This window comes from Bubalus bubalis, chromosome 5, assembly GCF_019923935.1.
Source record: "Bubalus bubalis isolate 160015118507 breed Murrah chromosome 5, NDDB_SH_1, whole genome shotgun sequence".
NCBI classification, from domain to species: Eukaryota; Metazoa; Chordata; class Mammalia; order Artiodactyla; family Bovidae; genus Bubalus; species Bubalus bubalis.
In genome coordinates, this window is record NC_059161.1 from 48,383,704 (window position 1) to 48,395,063 (window position 11,360).

Here is an 11,360-nt window from a genome sequence, read left to right on the forward strand (position 1 = left end):
ATGGAAAACTGATTGATTCATAAAGCCGCTAACCCAAGATCAACAAGAATTACAGGAGACTGAATGAACAAATAAGAATGACTATAAGTCATGATTTTTTTATGCTGGTTCCCTAATGTTCTACTTTTCCTGAATGAAGTCTTTTAGAGGATGATTATAATCTTTATGACTTCTTATGCTAGTCTCCTAATTTTTACTTTTCCACATTTAAGGAAATTTTTCTCTTAAGCATCTGTCACTTACAGTAGCTGTAAACAAAGATGAAATATTCATTGTTTCCTACCTGATCCCTTCAGAATTTGGGAACTCTTAAATATTCTTTTCCTGACAGAACAGTTAGTTATTTACATGAATTCAGTGAGAACCTGTTCTTATAACAGTATACAACAGGAAATATTAACTACATTGCCAAGGCTTTGGCTGGAATGTCGTATTTGAGAGAGAGATATATAGATATGACCAATTTTAAGGAATTGCTTGGAAAAACTAAGCCTAGCACCTTGCTTGTAAGGTTCCAGCACAGTAATCTTAAAAAGAAGTTATATGGTCAATCACTATACTTGCTACATTTATGTAAATAATCAGGCCAAATATAATACAAACAAATTAGTTTTACTATGATTTTTTTGATAAAAGGGAGAAAATTATGGCGAGAGAAATTATGTTTGCATCTCTGTAGATATTAGATTCTTGTCCTGTTAATTTTCTTTAAAGTTTTGTTATATGCTTATAAGCTGGACTAGATCCTAAAGTCTTTTTTCCTCAAATATCTGATTACAAATCTCCAAATTAACATTTCCAACTTTTTCCAACCCTTCTGGTTTGGAATCAATAAGAATAAAATTTATGAATTTCCTTGGACACAAAGGTCCTCACTACCCAGATGCACCAAAACACCTGAAACTTGAACCTTGGGTAAACATCTCACAAGGAAATGGCAACCCACTCCAGTATTTCTGCCTGGGAAATCCCATGGACAGAGGAGCCTGGCAACCTACAGTCCTTGGGGTTGCAAGAGTCCAGCACGACTTAGCGACTAAACAACAATAAACCATCTCACAGCTAAAGAAGACTCCACCTGGCATCCCATCCTATAACAAGCTCTGAAGACCACTGAATCAAACTGACCAGGAACTGCAGTAGATAACAGCTGAAGGACACATCTTTTTTTCCCAAGATGACTGGACCAGACTTGTGTAACTTTTTCCTCTATTTTTATTGCCTTATCCTCTCCCTCTTCTTGGAAAGACAGTGCTTTTGTCCACATTTTCAATCTGCTACAAAAGGGGGAAACTTACCTAATTGTTGGGTTTGCCCCTAGAGACATCAATCTATTCACAACAGTGGTGATCCTTTCGTCCATCCTGTAACACATTTTTTCACTTGTCCCAAGCACTATTGCTAATTTCACTCATCAATCACTTGACATCAGCTGCAGAGTAAAACATTTGAAGCTTCCCATTCATTCACCTCTTAAAAGAAGCCTATTTGACTCTGAGTCTGCCTCCATAGGGAGAGACTTTCTCCTCTAGGTCAGAATAAGTTCCAATGAAAGCATGATTCAAACTCCCTAACACTAGGAGAGCTAGTCAATTCCACAGCCAAAGCATAGCAGCCCAGCAACGATCACCTGACTCATTAGCTAAAGTAGTTTTGGAAAATTGCATATCCCCTCATTACCTACTTGCTAAACAAGAAGGCATTTTTTTCGGTAGCAAATACTACCTGTTACACATAGTTAAATGCCTCTGGAGAGATTAAAAACTCAATCATAAAGATCAGGAAAGTAGCCCATTGGTTACAATAAATTTCACCTGATGATCCCTACTTTTTTTTGTTTTTGTTTGTTTTAAACCTATGTAGTATCACCTTTAAATTTGGGCTCCCGGTTTAGAACTGTAATACAAACTGAATTTATATTACTCTTAACTCTGCTTTGCATAATCATTTTTGTGCTCGTTAAACCTTTGTAAGAATAACATATACCCAGTGTAACTGAGCAGGACCCTATGAGGCCTTCTGGGGTAGATCTCACCCTTGCATGTCCTCCACTTGCCTTCCCTAAGTTCCAAAGAATAAATTTAATCACAGAAGTGAGAAAATGCACAAAGAAAGAAAAACAATCAAGTAAGACAAAATAAACAGTTTAGCCATAAAGTCAAGAATCTTTAGCTCCTCCTCAAGTGCTATAGCTAATATTCTGAGCTATATCCCTTTGAGTTTTTCTGCAGCTAATGAAATCCCCTCCAAGTGGATGAAGTTAGCTATATGTTGCTCATAAGCACATAGAAACCAAGCCAGTTGGGAACCAAAAGATTAATGATGTTGACTCCCAATTAGCTTACCACCAACCAATCAGAAGAATTTCCATGAGCTGAGCATGCACCCCACAGCTCCCCTCCCTCAGCTTATCTTTAAAGACCTTTCCCTGAAAACCATCAGGAAGTTCGGGTCTTTTAAGCACCAGCTGCCTAGACTCCTTGTTTGGTGCCCTGCAAAAAGCACTACACTTACCTCCACCACAATTGGGTGTCAGTAGATTAGCTTTATTGTGCATGGGTGAGTAGACCCAAGTTCGCTAGGGTGGTAATAGCCTACCAGTTCAAGATGATCTCTGGTGTTTATGGCCTTGATAAGATACAGACTTTAGATAGGAAATACCTGATACTTATCCCTCCTACTTTTCTTTGTTCCTCAAATGTGGCCTCAATGATTTCCAATCTGCACTTTCCCTTTGACATGGGGCACAGCCACCAATAAAGCTCCTCTCTGGCACCGAGGACCAAAACCTCTAGATCTGGAAAACCTGACTCTTGGTCAAGCATGCTCTCAAAGGAAGATGGTGACGAAAGGGGGAAATATGAAAAGAAAGGAACAGTCATCTTCAATGGAATCAGTGCACCTGCCACTTGTTGCAATCTGCATAACCAGCCGCAAGAAGGAAGAAAAGAATGTTAATTTTTTTCTGGTATAAGGGAGGACATTGTTTGGTTTTTTTTTTCATTTTTCCTTTTATTTTATTTTTAAACTTTACAATATTGTATTGGTTTTGCCAAACATCAAAATGAGTCCTCCACAGGTACACATGTGTTCCCCATCCTGAACCCTCCTCCCTCCTCCTTCCCCATACCATCCCTCTGGGTCGTCCCAGTGCACCAGCCCCAAGCATCCAGTATCGTGCATCGAACCTGGACTGGCGACTTGTTCCATATATGATACTATACGTATTTCAATGCCATTCTCCCAAATCATCCCACCCTCTCCCTCTCCCACAGAGTCCAAAAGACTGTTCTATACATTAGTGTCTCTTTTGCTGTCTCATATACAGGGTTATTGTTACCATCTTTCTAAATTCCATATATATGCATTAGTATACTGTATTGGTGTTTTTCTTTCTGGCTTACTTCGCTCTGTATAATAGGCTCCAGTTTCATCCACCTCATTAGAACTGATTCAAATGTATTCTTTTTAATGGCTGAGTAATACTCCATTGTGTATATGTACCACAGCTTTCTTATCCATTCATCTGCTGATGGACATCTAGGTTGCTTCCATGTCCTGGCTATTATAAACAGTGCTGCGATGAACATTGGGGTACACGTGTCTCTTTCGATTCTGGTTTCCTCAGTGTGTATGCCCAGCAGTGGGATTGCTGGGTCATAAGGCAGTTCTATTCCAGTTTTTTAAGGAATCTCCACACTGTTCTCCATAGTGGCTGTACTAGTTTGCATTCCCACCAACAGTGTAAGAGGGTTCCCTTTTCTGCACACCCTCTCCAGCATTTATTGCTTGTAGACTTTTGGATCGCAGCCATTCTGACTGGCAGGACATTGTTCACAGAGCAATTTTATCTCCTGCTTTAAAAAACAAATGATTTGTTTATTTTGGGGGGCGTGTCAAGTCTTAATTGCAGCACGCAAGATCTTCATTGTGTCAAGTGGATTTTTTGTTGTGGTGTGTGTGCTCTTTAGTTGTGGTGATCAAGCTTAGTTGCTCCAAGGCATGTGGGATCTTAGTTCCCCTACCAGGGATCGAAACCACATCCCCTGCATTGCAAGGCAGTTCTTAATCCCTATCTCCTGCTCTTAAAAAAGGAAAGAAAATCCCTCCCTCACCAAGAAAAAATGCATTAACTCCCACTTGCATCCAGTGAGAAACTGCCACAGCAAGTTATGGTGAATCATGGGTAACTCTAGAGAACAAAGAGGGTTTTGCTTTTGTTAGGTTTTAGAAGGAAATTCGGACAAGGCAATGGCACCCCACTCCAGCACTCTTGCCTGGAAAATCCCATGAACGGAGGAGCCTGGTAGGCTGCAGTCCATGGGGTCATGAAGAGTCAGACACGACTGAGTGACTTCCCTTTCACTTTTCACTTTCCTGCATTGGAGAAGGAAATGGCAACCCACTCCAGTGTTCTTGCCTGGAGAATCCCAGGGACAGTGGAGCCTGGTGGGCTGCCGTCTATGGGGTCACACAGAGTCGGACACGACTGAAGTGACTTAGCAGCAGCAGCAGAAGGAAATTGCTAGAGTTGTTTTGAACAAACATTCATTGGAGAAGAGCCAGTTTAGAGCTGGCAACCTCATAAAACCCAAGGGTTGAGACCAAAGAATAGTTTTCAGAGTTCCAAACTTAACCTTTGCACCCAGGACTTAAAGCTCTTTTGCCACCTGAGCATTAAGTTTTAAAATATTTCAGGATACAGTTAGTCCCTTACATATGAACCTTCAGGTTGTGAACTTTCCAAGTTATGAACACGCATTCCCATGTCTGATCACACAAGTTAGTTCATGTGTCTGGCATACATTGTCATGTACATGCAAATCCTCTGCGAGTGGTTGTGCTTTTGTGTCCTTTACAGTACTCTATAGAGTACAGTAGACAGTATCTTTATTTCAAGTCCAGGATGTCCGGAAGCAAGAGTGAAAGCAGCGGTGATGTAGCTAGAACTGCTAGTAAAGAGCTGTTGCATTCCCAGGTGGCGCTAGTGGTAAAGAATCTGCCTGCTACAGCAGGAGACATAAGACATGTCTGGGTCATATTCCTGTCTTCCTGGGTCAGGAAGATCTCCTGGAGGAGGGCATGGCAACCCACTTCAGTTGCCACTCTTGCCTGTAGAATCCCCACGGACAAAGGAGCCTGGTGGGCTACAGTCCATGAGGTCACAAAGAGTCAGACACAACTGAAGCGATTTAACATGCACTGTACTTCTCAAGGTACCTTCAGATGAGATCAGTCACTCAGTCGTGTCCGACTCTTTGCGACCCCATGAATTGCAGCACGCCAGGCCTCCCTGTCCATCACCAACTCCCGGAGTTCACCCAGACTCACGTCCATCGAGTCAGTGATGCCATCCAGCCATCTCATCCTCTGTCGTCCCCTTCTCCTCTTGCCCCCAATCCCTCCCAGCATCAGAGTCTTTTCCAATGAGTCAACTCTTCTCATGAGGTGGCCAAAGTACTGGAGTTTCAGCTTTAGCATCATTCCTTCCAAAGAAATCCCAGGCTGATCTCCTTCAGAATGCACTGGTTGGATCTCCTTGCAGTCTGAGGGACTCTCAAGAGTCTTCTCCAACACCACAGTTCAAAAGCATCAATTCTTCGGTGCTCAGCCTTCTTCACAGTCCAACTCTCACATCCATACATGACCACAGGAAAAACCATAGCCTTGACTAGATGGACCTTTGTTGGCAAAGTAATGTCTCTGCTTTTGAATATGCTATCTAGGTTGGTCATCACTTTCCTTCCAAGGAGTAAGTGTCTTTTAATTTCATGGCTGCAGTCACCATCTGCAGTGATTTTGGAGCCCAGAAAAATAAAGTCTGACACTGTTTCCACTGTTTCCCAATCTATTTCCCATGAAGTGATGGGACCGGATGCCATGATCTTCGTTTTCTGAATGTTGAGCTTTAAGCCAACTTTTTCACTCTCCACTTTCACTTTCATCAAGAGGCTTTTGAGTTCCTCTTCACTTTCTGCCTAAGGGTGGTGTCATCTGCATATCTGAGGTTATTGATATTTCTCCCGGCAATCTTGATTCCAGCTTGTGTTTCTTCCAGTCCAGCGTTTCTCATGATGTACTCTGCATATAAGTTAAATAAACAGGGTGACAATATACAGCCTTGACGAACTCCTTTTCCTATTTGGAACCAGTCTGTTGTTCCATGTCCAGTTCTAACTGTTGCTTCCTGACCTGCATACAAATTTCTCAAGAGGCAGATCAGGTGGTCTGGTGTTCCCATCTCTTGAAGAATTTTCCACAGTTGATTGTGATCCACACAGTCAAAGGCTTTGGCATAGTCAATAAAGCAGAAATAGATGTTTTTCTGGAACTCTCTTGCTTTTTCCATGATCACGGTTCACATATTGCTGAAGCCTGGCTTGGAGAATTTTGAGCATTCCTTTACTAGCGTGTGAGATGAGTGCAATTGTGCGGTAGTTTGAGCATTCTTTGGCATTGCCTTTCTTTGGGATTGGAATGAAAACTGACCTTTTCCAGTCCTGTGGCCACTGCTGAGTTTTCCAAATTTGCTGGCATATTGAGTGAAGCACTTTCACAGCATCATCTTTCAGGATTTGGAATAGCTCCACTGGAATTCCATCACCTCCACTAGCTTTGTTCATAGTGATGCTTTCTAAGGCCCACTTGACTTCACATTCCAGGATGTCTGGCTCTAGGTCAGTGATCACACCATTGTGATTATCTGGGTCATGAAGATCTTTTTTGTACAGTTCTTCTGTGTATTCTTGCCACCTCTTCTTAATATCTTCTGCTTCCATTAGGTCCATACCATTTCTGTCCTTTATCGAGCTCATCTTTGCATGAAATGTTCCTTTGGTATCTCTGATTTTCTTGAAGAGATCCCTTTTCTTTCCCATTCTGTTGTTTTCCTCTATTTCTTTGCATTGATTGCTGAAGAAGGCTTTCTTATCTCTTCTTGCTATTCTTTGGAACTCTGCATTCAGATGTTTATATCTTTCCTTTTCTCCTTTGCTTTTCACTTCTCTTCTTTTCACAGCTATTTGTAAGGCCTCCCCAGACAGCCATTTTGCTTTTTTGCATTTCTTTTCCATGGGGATGGTCTTGATCCCTGTCTCCTGTACAATGTTACAAACCTCATTCCATAGTTCATCAGGCACTCTATCAGATCTAGTCCCTTAAATCTATTTCTCAATTCCACTGTATAATCATAAGGGATTTGATTTAGGTCATACTTTACTGTAATATTAAAAATTATTTCTTTATTTTTAATGTTTGCTTATTTTTTTATGTATTCTTTCGTGTGAAAAGTATTATAAACCTATTACATCACAACCTGTCCTTTGGCATAGGGAGATAAGCCCCTACTCTGGACACTGGTCCTGGCCCACTGACCACAGATTTGTTAATTCAGATAACTGCTCCAAGGGTCACAAAAGAAACAGAAAACTCACCCTACCTGTCTACTCTCCTCACTGAGGTAGCTCCTATGATGGACAGACTCCCCAGACTTCTGTTCCTCCACCCCAATCCACCCTAGACTTTTCTAGATGCAGAGGGGAGTCTTCTAGAATATTGGCAACAGTTTCACAGTTCAGTTTAGTTAGGAACAGTCCTCCAAGACAGAGGACTCCACAGGGGTTCAGGCCAGAGGTGGGGATCCTGAGATTCTGGGAGGCACTGGAGCCTGTGTCCACGCACAGCCCTTGGTGCAGATGAGCTTGTAAAGTGTTCTAACTCCAGAATCTCTGCCTCCATGAACCCACAGACCTGAACTCCATCTTCTGCCTCCTCAGGGTGTGGAGGACGCAGAGTCGCGGGCCTGGAGACTCATTCTCCTAGGGCTCCAGGGCTCCAGGGTGCCCTAACTTTGCATGTGGGGCTCTGCACCTTCCCAAATCACCCCAGCCAGCAAGACAGGGCACTAGGCAGTGGGGTTTGGCTGCTTGGTATTGACTTTCTCTAGAAGATCTAGGCTTTAGCCACCTTTGTTCTCAAGCCCTGAGTAAATGAAGAGAAAATGAGGGCCTTGTGAAGTGTAAGAAGGCCTGAAAGGGCAGCCAGTAAAGGGAACTGGGTAATGTACTACTAGGCTTCAGCCTCAGGGGAGCAAAGACAAAGGGGTGCCCCCAGGAAAGGCTTTTGAAGCCCCCCTCCCTTCTCAGATCATACCACTGCTCTGCTTCTCCCAACAGCATGAGTGTGACTCTATCCCTGTGGGCCAGGCTGGGGTGCAGATGGGCAGTGCCTGCTGGGAACTTGACTGCCAGGAGCACAGATGGCACTATGCCCAGCAACTAGGGAGCTAGTAATAGTGACTCTTTCGACACCATCAGTGAGACAAGGCTGGCAAGCACTGGGGAGTTCCCCACTCCCAGCCCATATTTTTCATGATTCCCAAAATCTGCTGGGGGCACTGCTTAGGGGAAAAAAACTCCTGTACTGCAGGCAGTCACCCACCAAGAACAGCAATAAGGTCTGTTGCTTTCGTCTAGACTCTGTCTTCCAGGAGGGGTCCTGGGGGCTTCCTGTGCTGAGGGGGAGATTAGTCAAAGAGCTCTGCCTGGGAAACTGCTAAATATTTGAGTCAGGGGTCAGACTTAGAAAGAGGATTGCAGAAAAGAGTGAATATTAAAGCAGAAACTTTAAACCGCCCTTTCCCTACCCTCAGGCTCTCAGAGATAGCGATTAAGTTTAACTGAAAAGTGAAAGTCGCTCAGTTGTGTCCAACTCTTTGCAACCCCATGATCTATTCAGTCCAAGGAATTCTCGAGGCCAGAATACTGGAGTGGGTAGCCTTTTCCTTCTCCAGGGGATCTTCCCAACCCAGGCATCGAATGAAGTTCTACTCACATTGCAGGCAGATTCTTTACCAGCTGAGCCACAAGGGAAGCCCAAAAATACTGGAGTGGGTAGCCTATCCCTTCGCCAGTGGATCTTCCTGACCCAGGAATCGAACCAGGGTCTCCTGCATTGCAGGCGAATTTTTTACCAACTGAGATATCAGAAAAGCCCTAAGTTTAACTGAAATGGGTTCCTTAGTAGGATGTGCCTTAGTAGGATGTGAACTTGGCTGTTGTTGGCTCCCAGGGATTCTCTGCGTCTGGATTTCCTATTTCTTGTTCTTGAAAACATCGCCCCTCCCCTGGCTTCCTAAAGACATGTTGCAGATATTAAACTGTGGACGGGGTTTTCTGCATTAGTCTGTGTTCTTATCTGAATCAAAAGTCAAACGAGATTCCCCTAAACACGCCTCTGATTCCTCACTAAGCAGAATGAAGTGGCCATGATCGGACAGGACTGGAAATGGGACCCCCTAACTTTCCCCCTCACAGCTCAGGTGTGTGCATGCTAAATCGCTTTAGTTGTATCCGACTCTGGGAGACGCTATGGACTGCAGCGCACCAGACTCCTCTGTCCATGGGATTCTCCAGGCAAGGATACTGGAGTGGTAGCCATGTCTTCCTCCAGGAGATCTTTCCCACCCAGGGATTGAACCCATGTCTTATGTCTCCTGAATTAGCAGGTGGGTTCTTTACCACTAGGGCCACCTGGGACACCTCACAGCTCACGTTAAGACTGGGCTTTGGAAGCGGTTCTCGGGAGTGCCGTGTGCCTCTCACGCCCTGCTCTCCAGCTCTACCGGGGGGAACTCAGCAGAAAGGGACCTAGGGCCCGTGTCCCCATAGGAGAGGAGACCTTTCCTCCCCACGAGGCGGGGTGAAACCTGGCAGGTATCGGTGGCTCTTCCTGAGCGGCTGATATCTGACAAGAAAGATGCCGTCAGCCGTGCTGCCAGAGGCCACTGCACTGTGTGGAAGGAGATCCCTATCCCGCGCTGGACTGAACCCAAGAGCTGGTGAGCAGATCATGTGCCCTTGGCACCTGCAGATCAATGCATTCTTAACAGTACTCTTGGAGTATATCCTGGAGAATTCCATGGACAGAGGAGCTTGGCTGGCTACAGTTCATGGGGTCGCAAAGAGTCGGACACGACTACGTGACAGACACACACACAACCTCTTCTCTGGCCTGCAGTATGGACTTGCGTGGAAGTAGGGGAGTCACAGGCCTGAGGCTGGTGCTGGTTTCTCTGGCCTGTCTGTCCACTTGGCTTCCTCTGGGGGGAGCTGCATGTCCTGAGTGTGGGTCTAGGGTTAGAAGCCTGAGAAACCTGTTCTGCCTTGAGTCTGTGGGCTCGGGCTTCCACCTTGCTGGTTCCTTCCTTGCTTTGCCAAGCCTGACGGTCTGATCCAAACCTGTTTCGATCTTTTATTCATCTCTAGCCTCAGCAGATGGAAGGAAGCTGCCTCAGCAGTTCGGCTTGTTTTTCTTAGACTCCTAAGCAGGGCTTTCCAGCTGGGAGAGGCTCCTGTTCCAGCTTACTCTAACCCTTGCCTGAGGCCAAGAATGCCAGGACTGAGGCCAGCTAGGAGCCAGTACATTGTCACTGGCCTTCTAGACTAGAGGGACTGTCCAGATATGCTTTCTGCTGCTCAGAGACAGAGGATTTGCTGGAGATCTGAAAAATGGGATTCTGTGTGAAAGTAAAATGAAGTACTCACTAAGTTTAGAGCCTTCTTAAAAGGAGAATTTTTTTAGTTATCAATTTACATAAAGCCTAATTCTTTTATCTTTAGCTTTTAAATAATTTATTATATATTTGTTGTTGTTGTTCAGTTACTTGGTCGTGTCCAACTCTTTGTGACCCCATGGACTGCAGCACCACCAACCTCAGTCCCATTCTCCTGCCACTAGGTGGCAAAGCTACAAAGCTGAGAGGGCTCAGCTCTCTGACTACAAATCCTGTGTCCACCTGACCCTCATCTCCCCTCTCCATACCCCCACCACTTCATACACACAGTACTGCCCTTCTAGGGCACCTGTCTCCCCAGAACTCCAAGCCCCTTCTAAGTATTCTCTTCTCACATCTCTAGAGGTGAGCAACAGAGCATGAGAGAACTTTCTGGAGTGATGGAAATTTTTATATTTTGATTGGTTTGATGGTTCTATAGGTATAGACATTTGTCAAATCATTCATTGTATACACAATAGTATGTATACACTTAAGTATAGATTATGCTTGAAAGTTTTGTGTTTAAGTACAGAACTGAATACAATTGTAGTTAGGTCACAACAGTTTTGTAGACAGGAAATCCTTCTGTCAAGAGAAGAGGGCTGGGGAGAGATGATAATGCCATCTGCATCCTTAATAGTGTTATTTCCTGATCTTCTATAGCTTTGAGGGGGATACTGGCTCTGTATCCTGCTGATGGATTGGTCTTCTGTTGCTATGATAAGAAATCCATGTTGGAATTTGCTATCTACACAGCCTCTCAAGTGTTCGAAGCAGTTGGTAACTCCATCCTTACCACCATTCC